Source organism: Grammomys surdaster, unplaced genomic scaffold (genome assembly GCF_004785775.1).
Source record: "Grammomys surdaster isolate TR1022 unplaced genomic scaffold, NIH_TR_1.0 125974, whole genome shotgun sequence".
Taxonomy (NCBI): Eukaryota; Metazoa; Chordata; class Mammalia; order Rodentia; family Muridae; genus Grammomys; species Grammomys surdaster.
This window is the reverse complement of record NW_021620791.1, coordinates 4,102,173-4,119,397: the sequence shown is the minus strand read 5'-3', so window position 1 is coordinate 4,119,397 and position 17,225 is coordinate 4,102,173. Positions and strand designations below refer to the sequence as shown.

At 42.2% G+C, this 17,225-nt stretch overlaps 1 long non-coding RNA gene across 1 annotated transcript; it reads right to left on the bottom strand.

Moving 5' to 3' along the window:
- Positions 1-7,879: 7,879 nt before the first annotated feature.
- On the bottom strand, positions 7,880-14,292 carry LOC114609481. Its single transcript, XR_003709526.1, has 4 exons — positions 14,257-14,292; positions 14,013-14,073; positions 13,463-13,539; positions 7,880-7,999 (listed from the first exon to the last, which is right to left on the bottom strand). It is a non-coding gene; the product is annotated as an uncharacterized LOC114609481 (long non-coding RNA).
- Between the last annotated feature and the right edge of the window lie 2,933 nt (positions 14,293-17,225).

The following is a 17,225-nucleotide window of genomic DNA, read 5'->3' as shown; positions in this document are numbered from 1 at the left end:
AGTTTATCAACCATTTTAATGGTGATGTACTCAAGAGCAATATATAATCAACATGGGTGTCCATAGCAAGTTGTGAAATCTTTTGTAAGTCTGCACTCAGCTACAACTGGTCAAGAAAAGAATGATGGGAGAGGAGTGGAGGGAAGGAATTTACCATTTTTCTAGCTTTTTGCACTTTGGAGGCTATCTGGCTTAGGTTGTATGTAGTTTGCATTTCCCAAGAGCTTCAGATCAAGTGACACCTGCTCATTTGTCTTCATCCCTGTAAAGTACAGAAGAGTCCTAGCCTCTTACTTCCCTATTTATGTGGAAGGTGTACACTTCATGTGGGGCTTATGTACCAACCTGGATGTTTAGCTGCAGTTGCACAGAGATGAGTGAGATATAGTTTGACACCGTGATGGTTTATATATGCTCAGCCCAGGGAGTGGCACTGTTAGAAGGTGTGGCCCTGTTGAAGTAGGTGTGTCACTGTGGATGTGCTTTAAGACCCTTATCCTAGTTGCCTGGAAGTAGTATTCTGCTAGCAGCCTTCAGATGAAGATGTAGAACTTTCAGCTTCTCTTGAACCGTGCCTGCCTGGATGCTGCCATGCTCCCACAGCGATGATAATGGACTGAAACTCTAAACTTGTAAGCCACCCCCAATTAAATGTTGTCCTTTATAAGACTTGGCTTGGTCATGGTGTCTGTTCACAGAAGTAAAACCCTAACTAAGACAGCACTTTAAGATTTAAACTATAAGGGAAAACATCCATGTAGAAATGATTGCAAGGGAGAATGGTAAATGCAACGGAGGGGGTTATAACCAGAGTTAATAGTGGTCCAAAGCAGCTGGGGATAAGCCTGGGCATTGGTGTTTTCCCCTAGCATGTGATCTCTTTGTCAAAAGGTTGAGCAAAGTGATCACAAGGGTTCTTTCCTTCTCTCTCCCTCTCATTATCTTTCTCTCATTTTCTTTCTTTCTTTTTTTTTCTGCTCTCCCTCTCTGTGTGGTATGTGTGCATATATGTTCATGTAGATAACTGCAAGTATGTTTACGCCATGTCTGGAGGTCAGACAACAACCTGGCTGGTCTCCCCTCCTACCTTGCTTGAGATATGATCTCTTTGTTGCTTTGCCACTGTGTATGGCAGGCTAGCGTCTGGGGATTCTGTTTCTGCTTCTCATCACTGAATAGGAATGTGCTAACCTTGTCTGGCTTATGTGGACACAGGGTTTTTTTTTTTTAATTTTATATTTTACTTAGTCACTTTACATTTTGCTCACTTCCCCTTCCCTATCACCCCTCCCATAATCCTTCCCCCTCTCCATCTTTTTTTCCTCTGAATGGGTGGGTTTCCCTAGGATTCCCCCCAGGCACTTCAAGTCTTTGTGAAGCTAGTTGCTTCCTCTCCCACTGAGGCCAGACAAGGCAGCCCAGCTAGAAGAATGTATCCAACATACAGGCAACAGCTTTTGGGATAGCCCCCACTCTAGTTGTATGGGATCCACATGAAGATCAAGCTGCTGTGTAGGAAGGCTACGTCCAGCCGGAGTATGTTCCTTGGTTGGTGGTTCAGACTCTGAGAGCCCCAAGGGTCCAGGTTAATTGATTCTGTTTGTCTTCCCGTGGGATTCCTATCTCTTTTGGGGCCCAAAATACTTCCTCCTATTGTTCCATAAGAGTCTCCATCCACTGTTTGGCTGTGGGTGTCTGTAACTGTCTAAGTCAGAAACTGGGAGGAGCCTCTCAGAGGACAACATGCTCCTGTCTACAAACATAACAGCGTATCATTAATAGTGTCAAGGATTGTTGCTTGCCCATGGGATGTGTCTCAATTTAGGCCAGTTATTTGTTGGCTGGCATTGAGAGATTTGAACTCAGATCTTCATGCTTGTGGGTAAAAGTTGTATCCACTGAGCCATATCCTGAAGCTTTCTTTAGCTCACCACTATCCTGACACTGAAATTCTATTCTTGGGGTCTATTGGTCTGCATGGCCCCAGAAAAAAATCTCAAGGAGACATCAAAGCTTTTCATAGCTTTCAGTTTTAACATTAAGTAGAATCTCTGTAAAGGAATGAAATCATCTAGTCCTGTATAATCTAAATGGAGAATCAGAGCTGACTGGGTGGGGTATTACAGAATGTATGTATAGCTTCTCAGGTAAGGTTTAAAAAAAAGTATAACTTTCTTCTTTCCACTTAAAACTCTAGCTGTGCTGGAACTCACAATGTAGACTAGGCTGGTCTCAAACTCACAGAGATCAGCATGCCCTTCCCTGTGAAGTATTGGGGTTGAAAGCATGTACCACTATGCCTACCTGGTTTGGTCTCTTGGTTTCCTGCCCTGGAAGAAGCCAGCTGCCATGTTATCAAGATACTCAAGTAGCCCTCCAGAGACCACATTATACAGAATTGGCCAAAGTCAGCAGCAACTTGCTACATGTGTACACAGTCCTCTTTGGCATAGATTTTCTAGCCAAAGTAAGGTCTTATGATAACCATGTCCCTGGAAGACATTTGACTGTAGTTTTAATGAGATCCTGAGCAAGAACTGGCCAGAGGAGCCAGTCTTAATTCCATAGGCACAAAGCCATAAGCCGTTAGAGCCTCTGGTTGTTATTTTGAGGCCTCAGTTGTGAATGTGATACTCTGTGATTACTGTAATACATTATGTAGCACAAGGATGACCAATAAGGGCTCACAGAGCAAGCCTCTCTAGCAGACTGTGCTGGCACATATCCATACTCCCAGCTCCCAGGAGATGGAGGCAGACATTTTTTGAGTTTGAGGATACCCTATGCTACATGGTGAAATAATCTCAAAAAGCAAAAAGAAGGAAGGAAGAAAGCACATAAAAGAAAAGAAAAAAAACAGCAAAGAAAGTGTCTTCTTTTGGAATGGGAAACAGTTCTTTCCAAAGAAATCAAAGCATCCTCGCTTGATTTCCATAGTTACCGAAAACCAGATGTATGTTGCCAGTCCTGTGAGACAACTTCCTTGTGTGGGTCATGAATGGTAAACTTCCTGGAGAAATCACTGAATGTAGGAAAAGAAGTGCTGCTGCTGCTGTCTGGGTGTCCTGATCCTCCTTTTATTCCTGCAACTTGGAGGAAGAAAATTAGCATAAAGGGTCTGGGGAGATAGCATGGGTGCCCTGCAAGCATGAGGGCCTAGGAGTCACATAAAAAGCAGCCCCACATAGTGGCTTGCACTTGTAGCCCGAGAGGAGATTGGGAGAATCCTTGGAGCTCACTGGCCAGCCAACCTAGCCAAATCAGTGAGTGCTAAAGCCAATGAGAAACCCTTATTTCCAAAATACGAGGTAGATGTCGCCTGAGGTGTGACACCTGAAGTGTTCTTCTGTCCTCTGAATGAAATTGCACGCCATTGTTGTGTGGCAAAACTTTTCCTACAGAGGTGAAAAACACTCTGTTACCCACCTGAGATAGGGAACCCACGGCAGACCACATATGGACACTACTAAACTCCAACTTAGTGAACCAATGAGCTCTATTGGGGCTACTTACAGAAATATGTATGATGGGTTATTTACAAAAGCAGAAATGACTCAAAGACAAAACTTTATCACCAAGATCCACCCCACCATGGGAGCCTGGAGCACACTGTGTAGCCTGTAGGCACCTCAACAGGTTGGAGAGTGTCCTTTTCAAGTGACTCTGGTCAACTGTCTTCTAGAAAGCTTGGTTGGTTTCTGCTTCTCTCAGGCAGCTGGTCTTGTTGGAGTCTTCTTTGCAGCAGACTCTGTTTACTCTGGCAGAGAAAGGCCTAGTGAATCTGGTCATGTTTATGAAATTCTTTTTTTTTTTTTAGGTTTTTCGAGACAGGGTTTCTCTGTGTAGTCCTGGCTGTCCTGGAACTCACTCTGTAGACCAGGCTGGCCTGGAACTCAGAAATCCTCCTGCCTCTGCCTCCCAAGTGCCGGGATTAAAGGCGTGCGCCACCACTGCTCGGCATTTATGAAATTCTAAATGCTTCTATTTTTTTAAATTTTAATTTTTATTGTTGTTGTTTACCTCCCTGGTTAAGGAACTTTCCTACATGATGGAATGTTTTAATCTCATAGAAGACTGTTACATAACAGCACTACCCCTGTACCCCTATGTACATCTGTGCTCATCTGTTATACAGAAACAGATACACAAAAAGACTGTATATACACACAGAAAGACAGGCAGACAGTCACACAGGGACACATAGACACACTGACACACACACATACATTAGACACACATACAAACACATACATATATACATACACACAGAGACACACAGACACACACACAGACATAGACACATAGGAACACATAAACACACACAGACAGACACACTGACACACCCACACATATACAGACACACAGACAGGCACACACATAGGTACACAAACATAGAGACAGACAGACACACACACACACAGACACACACAGACACACACAGACACACACAGACACACACAGACACACACAGACACACAGACACACACACATTTTAACCCCAACCTGGATGTCAATGAGACCAGTGTCTTGGTCTGGGATACTTCCCTTCTCTATATCCTGGTGATACTGTCTGTGAATTGCCTTTGAGAAAGCTGCATTGCAGAGCTCAATTGATTTAGTGAAATGCTATCCTAGCTAGGTTGGGTAGTCATGGCCTTGGAAAAAAGAAATAAAAAACGGTAGGAATATTCATTATAAAGCAGAAGTCTGGAAAGCTGCCCGTGCTCCGCAAAAACCTTCCCACCAAACAATTCAAATCCCTGTTCAGATTTGAGTGAGTAAAATTCCAAAAACAGTCTCTCTGTTTGAGCAGGGAAGAGAGAAGGTGCTGGGGAGAGAAAAGCATGGAAACAGGAGGGGGGGACCCACATTTTTAGCAGTGACCTAATTCTGCTAATAAGGAATTTACTTGTGAGGATTAGATAATTTATTAAATATTTAATCACAGACTTCTAAGCAACAAAGAAAAGATTGCTTCATGGGTGCATCTGACAGAATGTAGTACTAGCTGCTGTTTTCCTCTAACGGCTTGTGTGACCCTGTATAACACGTGTGAACACGCTCTGCCTTGCTCTCCTCCATATCTGTTGACCTGAGATAAAATATCAGAGGACTTTGAAACACAGTAAATGCTTTACCTGTTTGAGGTTTCATTATTATTTTCTCTTTTATATTTAGTCATTTTCTAGAAGAGAGGAGAGAAACGGTTTAAATGACTATTGAGACGCTAAAATTCAAATAAAAACAAGCCAAGGCCTGATGACTGTTAAGTAATTTTCTGTTAATTGAATCATTTTCCCCACTGATTTGCATAAAATATGACGATTGGTTTCCATGGGGGCAGGTGGCTTGCAACGAAGCAAAAATTACACTGAGAAGTGCAGAATGTCTTCAAGCAGTCCTGCAGAACTCCTAAATGGGTCAGGGGTGAATGTGAGACCTGACAGTGAACACATTGGTGTTTTGACGGAAGGGTGGGGCTTGGGCACTAGGACTTTTACCTCAACTTGGAGGAACTGGAATTTTTCTGTTTGCTGTGGGCCAGATTCTACGAATACAGGACCTGAGTAGATACCCAGAGTCAAGGTCTGCTAGGAGACTAGAAGCTACTGCCTGGATTCTAAAGATTAAGGCATGATCTGTTTGTCTAGTTATTATTATCTATCCTTTATTTGTGAGGTAGGCTTTTGCCATAGCCCAGTTCGTCCTTGAACTTCCTCTCATATATAGGTTGTCTTTGAATCTTTGATCCTCCTCCTGCATGCAGCCTTTAAAACTCTGAGATTGAAGGCATTTGCTACCATGCATAACAAGGAACAATGGATGCATCCAAAAGCATTAGGGTTACATAGGGCTTTTTGGGACAGCTGAAGGTCAGGGACAAGAAGCCCGGTGACCTAGCCTGAAGGAAGGCACAGTGGTTATCACATACTCTCAACATCTTTCTCTGCCTCCCCACTCTCTGTTTCTCAGAGGGCATCCCAGGCTGCCTTAGGAGACCTCCAAGGATCTGCTGTGTTTTATAGACTAACTGGCATCCACCTGCACTGCTCCTTCTGTGTGCCAGATTCTGATGAGGAATCATTCACAGACCAGGCTCACAGAGAATGAGCTTCTTGAAGTAAGAGCAGAGAATGAGACAGGTGCTGGATAGACTACCAAAGTGTCCAGCAAATTCTCTGTGTGCAGTTCCTGTGGTGGCATATCCAAGTTATCTCATGAACCCACTAGCTGTTTTGTTCTGTTTTGCTTTAGCCCAACCTTCAAGCACAGATGATGAAATTTAGGCTTATAGAAATTAAATAATTGGCCCAAAGTTTATAACCAAGGTTTATTCATTTGGATCGGAATTCTGTTCTATATAAGGAAAGTTCTCATCTATTTCAGTATTTCACATATCTAAGACAACAATTCAAACATTGGCAGTATCAGAGTCACCTAGGAAAAGCAACTCTTGGAATTGAGTAGGTATTGAGATGCTGTTTTTCAGCAGATTCCCTGGTGATGCTGAGACTTTAAAGCCCTAGAGCAGTGGGGTAACCCTTATCCACAGGTGTTGGCATACAGCCAGGCAGGGTCTATAAAACTTGCAAATATTTCCTGCCCTTGAAGATGTTTAATAGAGTAGTACAGATATTATACATTTCTCTTTTCTCTTTTCCTCTCTCCCTCTCTGTGTATGAGAGACTTTCTGTATAATGTAGGTATATGCTGTCAGTGTGGATGGGCTCATTTTTCTGAGTATCATCATGGAAAAAGCTTAAAGAAAAGTAGTAGGGCTATGCATGGTTTTCTGTTGTAGTAATAATTTGGGGGTTTCCACCTTGCCTTTGATTATTTAGTTCCCAGATAAAAGATACAAAACCTTTATATTTATAATAAGCCTTAATAGCACTAGATCTGGGTAGATATCAACCCTCTAAGGTATTTTGTCTATTTCCCTGTCAATAACCCTGAGATATGACTTGCTATGTTTTTCCTGGGCCGTTCTTACTCTGATTGGCCAGTCTTCATGGCCAGTTCTCATGCTCCCTTACCCCATGACATCTTCTCTTCTCTCATTGCTCTCCTCATGGTCTCTGCTTAGATCCCAAGTCCCGGAAACCAAAGCCCTACTTACCTCTCTTCTGCCAGATGCTGTAGGCATCTTTATTCAACCAATAGTTTTAAATTAAGGAGCAAGGTTATATAGCATCACTTGGTGTACGTGAGGATCTCCTCATCCCTGAGGCAAATAGATCTTGGGAGCCAGTATTTATCATACAGTATATAGCAACAGACCAAACTTCAACAATTTCCTTTTTTTGTCCAAATAAAAAGACTCTTTCTCTTACAACAATAAGCAACATACAGTAGAAGCAATTATGAAACAATTATGAAAGTTATTAGGTAAGAATTACATATCTTGTATGTTTGTATTTGACACCTCAGGAGAAAGTGTTTCATTATGTATCCTATCTTGGTGAGTTTAGAGTTCTACATCTAAATCAATTTTTTATCATAATGAGCATTATTAACCTAAACACATCTTATAAGACCTAAAAAATATCTTCTTAAATCTTAAACATTTTAAGCTTAATTATAAGACTATAACTATCTAGTCTTCAACCTCATCAGAGACTCAAGAAAGACTAAATATTGCCTGAGTATGTAGAAAGTGCAGGCATACAGCTTTCAAAAATTATAGAAATTACAAAGACAGCTGACTTCCTGGACAGTCCCCAATGTCTACTGTAATGTTGGAACATCTATCTTTAGCCTTCTAGCCCAGAATATCAGACAGACCTTTTGTGAAGCAGGAATATGAAGGACTTGCTTACCTTGTCTAGGCAGAGCTTAGCAGTGGATTTTCCTGTATCCATTTGTCTTTTTGGTCAGCATTCTGTCTGCAGATGAAGGTAGGGCATTTTCTTTGCTCAGTGGCTAGCTTGTCATCAGTGAAGTAACTCCAAATGCTGGGTTTTGATACTCATCATCTTCTTTCAAATTGAGTGGGGTACTGTCAGGAGTTGACATGTTTCAATGTCAAAAAAGTTTTTAAATTATTAAAATCATTTTAAATGCCCTATTTGCAAGTGTCTAAGGATTTTGAAGACTATCTATTTACAGTATATGTGAACAAGCAAGCATTGCTTGCTTTTAGCATTTATCTGTTCAACCTAGGATGTACATTTCTATGATAGCCTAGGCTAGTATTTAACAAGTCCATGAGTTTGATTGACTGACTATTAACTTGCATTGCATAATTGTCCTAAACAGTTTGTAATGGCAGCTATTAAAAGGACTTCAATTAAACACTGTATTTTTAAATGAGTAGTATTCATGACACCTATATGAGTGGAAACATACATACATTATATTGTAACAAAATTAATCTAAGTTTTGTATCAATATGCAAAGATTCTTACCAATGAAACTTTAAATTTTTAACAATATCTAACATTTTGTACCAATGTGACAAAAATAGCTTTATTTGAGAATAGCAAGAGCTGGAAATTGAAAAGTAGATTCAATAATCTATCCTTTTATTCCTGAAGTGATGAGATAGTATATCGTTAATGTGTGCTAATTGCCATGCAATTTCTATGGAATTAAATTATACACATTCAATGAATAAACAAATAACTCACCAGGAGTAATGTTAGTTCTAGGAATGCTGTGGTAAAATGTGGGCTACTTACTTATCAAATATTGATTTAAAAAACCTCAAAATGAAATAATAAATAAATAAATCATCAACCCCAAATTTTTAGTTCAGTCACATTGCTTTTCTTTTCACTGTCGTCCTTTCATGACTCATTCCTCCTTAGTCTTCGAGATAGAGCCTGAATGATCTTGATCATCTTCAGCAAAACTTAGAATGGTTTCTCACAGCCCCTTCTGTCTTGGCACTTTGTCTGAAATTGTGTACATATATGTGGTCTCCAAATGCTAGAAAGTCCTTGAGAAAATATCTGGGGCCTTCATATTCATGACCATTATCCCATGCCAGAGATTAGTAGCTGGTGACTTGATGAATTCACACTGCCTCAGATAAACATACTGCCTGCCCATTTTAAGATCTCATGGACAGTGTGAAGGCTCGGGTGAGTTGGTTGGTGTGCTTAGAGTGCAGAATCTGAAGATGCATGCATTGACAGCCTTGTTAGACAAAGAATTAGAGAAAACATCAGACACTCCATCTACATACACTGACTAAGAGATTTTTATTGGCAGGTAGGCTTTAAAAATTGAATAGTCATTATTTCTAGGAACTGCCATTGCATTATCTAGAACCTTGAATATTCAAGGTCACAGTATTGTTTATTCATTGCTCCCAGGTGTGCTGAATGTCTGTCTGTCACATGCCAAGCACTAAGCTAGCTGCTGGAGACATAGATGTAGACAAAAATTATCTCAGCCACATCTTGGCTTCCTACAAGTCTTGAAACATCACTATTGGAGCTAGAGAATCATCAAGGGCTGTATATCTATAGTTATGAATCTAAGAAGTTTGGAAAAGTTATTTTCTATAAGGAGTACAGAGATTAACCATTGTATTAAGTTGGAGATGAGCTATGGCAGAGAGGTTGAACAGATATGTGAGGAAGAGGAGGAGGCCTGTGATGGCTTGGACCCAGGAAGCCATGTTTTTGGTGGCTTGCCCAATTCCTGCCACCTAGCCCAGCTGGTTGGAGTCATACACCTGTGTTTTCCTTTCTTTTCCTTTCCTTTCCTTTCCTTTCCTTTCCTTTCCTTTCCTTTCCTTTCCTTTCCTTTCCTTTCCTTTCCTTTCCTTTCCTTTTCTTTTCTTTCCTTTCCTTTCTTTCCTTTCCCTTTTCTTTCCTCTTTTCTTTCTTTCTTTTTTAAAAAAAGATTTATGTATTTATTTATTTTAATGAGTACACTGTAGCTGTCTTCAGACACATCAGAAGGCATTGGATCACATTACAGATGGTTGTGAGCCATCATGTGGTTGATGGGAATTGAACTCAGGACCTCTGGAAGAGCAGTCAGTGCTCCTAACTGCTGAGCCATCTCTCCAGCCCCCTGTCTTTCTTCCTTTCTTCCTTTCTTTCTTCCTCTCTCTCTCTCTCTCTCTCTCTCTCTCTGTCTGTCTCTCTGTCCCTCCCTCCCTCCCTCCCTCCCTCCCTCCCTCCCTCCCTCCCTCCCTTCCTTCCTTCCTTTCTTGCTTCCCCCTCCTCTTCCTGCTCCCCCTCCTTCTCCTCCTTCTCCTTCTTCTACTTCTTCTTCTTTAAAAAAGAGATATAGCCAATATCAATGCAAGCTTCTCTCTAGAGCTGCCTGGAGATTATTTATCTGTTGAATGGCTTTTTCCCCCTTGAGAGAGTATGAACAAGCACTTATTCACCTCACATAGGAAACCAACAACAGACTCCAGAAACAATTCCATTCAAGTCTATCTCAGCAAACAAGTAAGTTGACTGGGGTCACTTACAGAAGCTTGAATGACTTGTACAACAGAGTCATTGTAAAGACCAATGGTGAAGGCTCATGGAAGATGCACTCCTGGGAGCAAGCTCATCTTGGAGGAAGCTCATCTTCCCCAGAAGCTGTCTACTGCTTTTATAGTCTTGCAGAGAGATCTCCTGAGTCTTATTAGTTTCTTGTGAGATTTGTAGGTGCCCTACTCTTCAAGCCTCTACATTTCAACCCAGGGGAAATAGCTCCTTAACAGCATCCTTCCCATGAGTGATTTTGTCCTATTGGATAGGCAGCTAATGCCCAATGATCAATGCTTCTTCTCAGCTCTTTGGTGCCCTTTTGGTCTAGGGCTTCTTGTGGGTTCAGGGAGTCAGCTAAGATGGCGCTGGGCTGAGATTAGTTCTTCCCCTTTTTATCTCTTCCTTTTCATTCAAGAGCAGAGACCTGGCAGCCCCTATCCACAAGAACCTATCTCGTGCTCTGTTTGTAGGACTTAGGCTTGAGATAAGCTAGGAGAGCTACGGTGCTGTTACTATAAACACCATGGCATTGAGGGCTTTCTGTACATTCTCCAATTCTTCTCCAACCTTGAGATGTGTCACTCCTAATTTGCCAGCTAGGAAGCTGAAGGCTAGAAAGATCTAAGGAACTTTGCTTGTACAATCAACTGCTAACCTGGGGTCAAACTGGCTCAGCTTTCAGTTCATTCCATGGCCTTCTATCCCTGTACGTCAGACATTTCTTTGTCAACTGGAAACCATGAGAAATAATGTCATCTGTGATTTCTTTCTGTCACTGTGGAGCTCTAGATTCAGTGGGGATGGAGAGAAAGAAGCCCCATCTCACAGTGTGAGATGTGCTTTTGAGGGTTGTGACCATGAGCTAGGAGTCATGCAGTGCTGGACAGGACTGTTTTGGCTTTCTGTTTTATATGACAGATTGGGAAAGATGTGGCCAGAGAGGGCAAGAGAAAGAAGAAAACAAAGGAGATTGGTGCTTGGTACAGTAGAGAAGACATTCATATATATAGAAAGAGCTGGGTCCTGGATGGGAATAAAGTGAGTGTTCTCATTATAGCTAGTCCTGCTGTCAGGTACTGTACTTGTTTTAGAAATGATGGAATAAAAACAGACACAAGAGTCAAAGTCGACACTGAATGGCGGTGGGCATTGGCCCAGTATGGCTTCAGGTAGAAGATACCTCTGATAAGGTCTCTAAATCCAGCAGCAGGCATGAGATATGGCCCTGGTACTGATCACAGTGAACGAATGAGCAGCTTCTGCCTCCTGTGGCTGAAAGGTTTTACTAAGGCAGCTGCTAAAACTGTTCTGCACAGAGCTGCCTCTGAAAACTGGGTCAGCAGGTCAATTGGGCCTTTTATATGCCAACCAGGCTGCCTGTACTTATGTCTAGGGTCAGATCTGGGACAGAAAAAGACTCAGGCAAAAGAAATCCATTTAGAACTTCCCTGTGTAGATTCTGATTCTGTGGAGGAGCTGTTCATTATTTATAGACGGCACAATTGTGTTTTGCACAGTAACCTTATTTGGGCATCTGAACAAGCAAAGGCTAAGAGGGGAGAACAAAAATGCCTTGATTTTTTTCCCCTCCTCAAATGAAAGGTAGCTAGAGTGACTTTATATTTATGGGTTCCTGGCTGGTTGTGGTTCAGACATCAGGAGTTAGAATGGATTTAATCCTCTAATCTATAGTAATGGGGGCATTGAGAGCATCGTTTTTTTTCCCCTCTAAATTCATCTTTTTGATGTTCTTAATAAGTTTCATTGTATCCTGGCATGGGGTATAATAATGATATTTAGCATGTATTAAATGCTTATTGTGATTGGGTTAGGCACTGTGCTGAAGTACATGTGTCTTATTCAGTCTTTAATGTAGAGCTATGGGATGATGTATATCCAACTCCCATTTTATAGAGGAGAAAGTTGAGGCACAGAGGAGTGCACTGACTGGATGAAGTGAATCCTATTGCCTCAGCCAAGTCTTTTTTGTACTAGATTTCTACTTTATGCAACTGCCCAAGCTACAGTTACCCAGGAAGGCTACACTCAAATTCCTGTCTTATGATACTGAGCTAATTTGAAAGTGATGGTTTTGGCCACTTCTGAGTAAATGTATTAAGCAGTGATTAATATAAGTGAGATGCTTTAGGTGGAAATGTTGGGTGGAGATGATGAAGACAGCAATCTGGAAAGGCTACTGAGCTGTGTCTTCAAGAATGGGTAAGAACAGAAGCAAATGAGGCACACACATACAGACACACACACATGCACACACACAGAGACACACATACAGAGGCACAGAGACAGGGAGACACACACAGACACACACACACACAGAGAGAGAGAGAGAGAGAGAGAGAGAGAGAGAGAGAGAGAGACAGACAGACAGACAGAGAGAGAGACACAGAGAGAGAGAGACAGAGAGAGACAGAGAGACAGAGAGAGAGACAGAGAGAGACAGAGAGAGAGACAGAGAGACACAGAGACACACACAGAGAGACACAGAGACAGAGAGACACACACAGAGACAGAGACACACACAGAGAAACACAGAGACACACACAGAGAGAGAGAGAGAGAGAGAGAGAGAGAGAGAGAGAGAGAGAGAGGAAGAAGAAGAAGAAGAAGAAGAAGAAGAAGAAGAAGAAGAAGAAGAAGAAGACAAAGAAGAAGGAGACTTTCTAGGCCAAAGGAATACTATATATGAATATTTGGAGACTACTCAGCTGGGGATAGAAAATTCAGTGCTTATTGGGCCAGGTAAGCAATGAAGTCAGTGAAGTAGATGTGTCCCAATGGGGCTGCTGTAAGTGTTGCTATGGCCACACACTTATGCAGAAGAAGACTCACTCACTCTGGAAATGAGAAAACAGAAATTGGAAAAGGAAAATGATTTGATTAATAGTTTGGTCAAATAAAAGCAAGGGTTGGAGTTTACGTTGTTTTCTACCATGCCTGTGGCCATCTTACAAAGGCTATGTCATATGTAAATTTAACTGGGAGACAAGTTAACTCACCCTTAGGTCCTTTCTTGTGGGTGATGCAAACACAGGGCCAGGCTAAGTCTGTGACAGAGGCAGTTTTCTGTTCTAGACTAGAGGAGGGAAATGGAGTATTAAAGATAGTCCATATTTTAAAAATTATTTATTTTGTTATTGATTTATATGTATGTGTGTGTATGTGTATGCCTGTGTACATGCATGGGGGTACTCACTGAGGCTGGAAGAGGATATCAGATGCCCTGGAGGTGGTTGTGAACTGCCTGACATGGATGCTGGGAACTGAACCCCCGATCTTCTGAAAGAGTCCAAAGTGTTCTTAACCACTGAGCTACCTCTCCAGCTCAGGGACCCTCTATTTATGAATGAGAATTGTAACATTTTTGCACTTAGGAGTTCTCCAATCTTTGATAGGTGCAAGGTAGAAGCCCTAGAAACTCTTTCTTTGGAAGTCAGCTTCCTCTTCTGCTTCTGCACATCTATTACACACATGGATTCTGAAAGTGAAGAACGGTGATCATCAGGCAGCCAAAGGGAGCATTTTTCCTTAGAACATCTCTGTACCCACCTGGATGTTGGCATAGGGTCACCATGACAGTGCAGCCAGTGAGACGTGGAGACTCAGGTCCCTGTGAATGGAAGGAAGCAGATTGCCATTCCTCAGTTCTGGCTATATTTGCTCCATGCCTAGGTAAAGTCTCCATTTGCCTCACCTTTCAACATGTCAAGAGAATTTAGACATTGCTTTAAATTTAAAAACCAATTTTCAAAAGGCAGCTGATCCAAACTGCTTAGTGAGAAACAGTCCCCACCTTTCCACATCTTCTGAAAGCCTCCATGAGTCAGCTGCTAGAGGCTTTGACTGTCTATCCTATTTGTACCAATTACAGACCTTTGTCCCCTGCTATCTGGTAAGCCTGAATACCATGGGGTTGGTGCAATGATTAACTAACCCAATGGCTTTCTAAATGGCAGTGCCTACTCACCAAGCAGCCACACTGAGAGGAGGAAGCCAATTTAAGGACATATGAGGAACTACACAGGAACTAAGCCAAGCCACCTGCAGCTCAAGGTTGTCATGGAAAAGGTGTCAGAGCAGAGCTGCAGAAGGTAAGAAACCTGATAGTTTCTTCACATCGAGTCCCATGTGTCCCTCTCAAGTCACAAAGCTAAGTTGTTTGGGCTCATTTGCCAAGTTTTAAGAACCTAGCATCTGTGGAAGTGGCCACTGAGTTCACAGAGCCATTTCTATATATCATGCCTGGAGGGTGCAGGTGGGGGGGGTGTATTTAAATCTCCATAGCAGCTCTAAGAGATTAGGCTTATTATGGTTGAGTCCTAGGGTCATTGAAGACCTTGCTCAATGCCTTGAATCCAATAGTGGGCAGGGCAGGGGCCTTTCCTAGGCTCGTTGAAAGCATACATTTCCCCATGTTCCTTGCGATTTTTCCTCCTGGAAATTAATGGAGGAAACAGTGAGGGGTCTCTGAGTTTTCTTTCAGGGTGGAATCCAGTGGTGGCAAGTGGACAGGTGACTGGTGTTGAGGAAGACATGTTTAGACAGCAAGCAGAAGTTGGCTTGCTTTTTTCACTTAGAACAAAATGTCTTCTTTCCTGTTGTCATTGTTGAGAGACACTTAGGTTTGAACAGAGTTTGATGCATGAACCATGTATCTATCAAATATGCTGAGTTCTACTCACGTGACGTCTCATTCAACAATTATTTCCGTCAGACCACGTGCTTTGATGTATGGCAGGGAGAGCATTAAGTAGTGGAGAAACTCTGTGTGTTAGAACCTGGAAAATGTGGCTTTCAATTCTGATCTGGACACTGAAGAACATCCCTGGATGCCTCATGAGGTCTGTCTGGGTATTCATCTAGGTGACACAAGGTCAGAATTACTAAAACCTAGAGTCCCTAGTGCTCTGGGCAGAGGCTGGGACATGGTAAATGCTCAATAAAGCCTCCTTGTGTTCATAAATGAATGGGTGACTTGGCTGGAGAATGATACTTGGTCCTGAAGTATCTCTGTAGGATTTAATATGTCTAAAGGAGGAAAGAGTTCTAGGGGAAATTGAGACAGACAACAGTGCGGTGACGAGGATTCCAGGCTTAGGAGACAAGGAAAGGACAGAGGGGAGGAGGCTGGGAGAAGTCTGGAAGCTGGGAGGGCCCAGGGGACCAGAGTGACTTCCTTGTCCTGATTAAATTTCTTAGAGCCCAATGCCTTGCTGGGTGCTGACACCCTTTTATCAGGTTCTTTAATCTCACATCTCAAAACACTGCAAGTGTTAATTAACCCTCTTCACTCCTAGTGAGTCAAATATCATCTATCTGCCTTTCCCCGATGAGGAACTCCAGACACACCAGGTGATTTTCTAGGGCAATGCCCAGGTGGGTGCCAATTTCCACCCTAGCTCGGAATTACCAGTCTTAGGAGGAAGCAGAAAGCACGCTTGCATTCTTTCCTTTCACCTCTCTGAAAACCTCTCATATACAGGAAGCCAAGACCTGTTATGACCCTGAAAATCATTATAAATATTTCTCAGGGTTATTTGTATGGTTTACACTTGTATTCTCAAGCACACACATCTCCTTGTGGGTTTTGAGATTTGGGGTTCTCTTCATGGTGTTGTGAAGAATTAGTGAGTCAACCTGTACCTGAGTGTTCATCAAAGGGCCAGCACCTGAGAAGTCAGGTGACGATTCCAGTGGGGACGGAAGGAACCCTGTGATCTTCTCGATTCCTCAGACATTTTTTTCTTCCGTGTCTTCCTGTGTTTTCTTTTGTGGGATAAATATTTATTTTATTCCAGGTTCAATTTTTGGGGGAACTAGACACAACAGAGGCAAGGCTTTGAACTCAAGTTCTGTTTTGTGTTTCAGCCCAGGCAAGGTACCACACTGTAAGAACAAAATGTCATGCTGTAATGCTCCCATTGAAGAGACTTCTAGAAGCTGCAAGTCTGTGATGCTCTGCGCTACATCAAGGAAGAGACTTCTCCAAGTCAATGAGGGATCCTGGGGCTGATACTCTAGCTAGGATTGGGAGGGAGAGAGAAAGCAAGTGGTCAGAGTGGATAATAGATAGAGTAACAGTGTAGGAGCAGCCCAAACTGAAGAGAGGTAAGGAGGTTCATTCAAATGGTGAGGGGAAGAAGTCAACTTGGGTAGAAAGTGTGTGATAGGAAAAACACGGGGATGCTGAAGGATCCAAAGTTTAAGTTGGGTTGGAGTTATGAGTAGGTTGGTGGAGGGAAGACGTGGGACGTAGATTAACTAAAATGAAGGATATTGGAGAAAGCCATTTGGAAACCCACTATTTTGTTAGTTAATTTAAAAAAAAATTAAGTAAGGCCTGAAGTGATGGCTCAGCAGTTAGAAGCATGTTCTGCTCTTGCAGAGGACCCAAGTTTGATATCAGCACCCAACTTGTGTGGCTTATAACTGTCTCTACCTCCAGACACAGGAATTCTGACAGCTCTAGCCTTGGTGGGCACCTGTGCTTCATATGTGCATACCTAAACCAACACATATAATTCAAAGTTATAAATATATTTAGAAATATGTAATTAAGAAAAAAAAATGGAGTAGGAAGGAGGGACCCTGCATATATGGACAATATTGCTCCCACTAGACATAGGGCATTAAACAAAAACTTCAGTGCCAGTCATGGAATACCTTCCTATGAGTTGCCAGTCAGGAGGATCGAAGAGGCCCATAAAACAACACAGGCTATTGCCATGTCTCTTGATTTCCCACCAGAACAAGATGGCAAGA